This window comes from Lipotes vexillifer, unplaced genomic scaffold, assembly GCF_000442215.2.
Source record: "Lipotes vexillifer unplaced genomic scaffold, Lipotes_vexillifer_v1.1 scaffold1094, whole genome shotgun sequence".
In the NCBI taxonomy this organism is placed as follows: domain Eukaryota; kingdom Metazoa; phylum Chordata; class Mammalia; order Artiodactyla; family Lipotidae; genus Lipotes; species Lipotes vexillifer.
In genome coordinates, this window is record NW_006792775.1 from 3,902,206 (window position 1) to 3,903,469 (window position 1,264).

Below are 1,264 nucleotides of genomic sequence, written 5' to 3' on the forward strand. Positions count from 1 at the left end.
CTGAGGACAGTGGCCGATGGGGAGCATCTGGGAGATGCGGGGGAGGTGAGGAGGGGGCCGGGGCAGGAGTCAGGTGAAAATAACCATCCTGTTACAACTTCCGCCTGCAGTCCTGGCGGATTAACCCTCATGGCTTCTGCTGGCTGCTTTGGACAGTTGAGGAAGCCAAGGCCTGAAGGGCTCAGGGACCCACCGTGAGTCAGGGTGAAGGAGGAACCAGGGCTCAGCTCCTGACACCCCTGCTGGCTGCCAGCCCTTCAAAGGATAGTCACTGAGAACACCTGCCGTGAGGGTGGGACGGCAGTTCTGGGAGATGAACCAGCACAGGGTCCTTCACTGAACTTGCCAGCAAGCAGGAGAGATGGGAAGGGAGCTCCCTGGGGGGTTGCTGGGAAGAGAGGGGCCACACCCTGCCAGGAGCTGGGGGGAGACCTCAGAGGGCCTGGGTCCCACCGCCCCAGAGGAGGTGCCCACGTGGGCGCGGACTGAAGGAGGAAAGCCCGCCTTCCAAGCAGTTTTGCAAATGGGGGTTTAGGGGCCCAGAGGTGGCAGGACTTGCCCAGGCCACACAGAGAGCGAGGCACAAGGCTGGGGCAGGCTCTGGTCTCCTGTGCCCCATGGGGGTGAGGGGGCCCGGGGTCCAAGCAGCTGCAGAGCTGACCTTATAGCCATGACTGGTAGCCCAGAGCTGGTACCCGGCCTCCCAGGAAGGCTCGGCCTGGACGGCCACTGCTTGGTGAGGCTGCAGGCCCAGAGGGAGCAAAGGCTCTCACCGAGAAGTCTGGAGACCCGGTGCTGGTCCGGCCAAGGGCACCCACTGAGCCCTGGGGGCCCCCTTTCTGGCCTCAAGCCAGAGACCTCCAACCTCCTAGGTCCCCTCTGTGGTCTGAAGGAGCCCCAGCAGGGTTCAGAGGTCGGTCCAAGGGCTCCTCAGGCAGGAATGGTGTGGGAGGTGGGGAAGCTGAAAAGGCCTGGGGATGATGCCTCTGGTCACAGGTGCTGGTGACCACAGGGGGTAGGGTGGGCTCCGGGCCCCCTGCTGGGTGGACCTGCTGGGAGGTGACAGCAAGGCTCCTCAGGTACAACTGAGAACAGGGATTTTCACACCTAGGTGAGCCAGCATCTAGCTGGGCCCCGCCCCCATCAGGCCATAATGGGCACAGAGGGAGGTGGGGACAGCAGGTGGGGGAAGGGAGCCTTCCAAAAGCCTGGCCTGGGTCCCTGCTAGGTTGGCTTCTGACTATGGCACTTGAATATTCCTGCT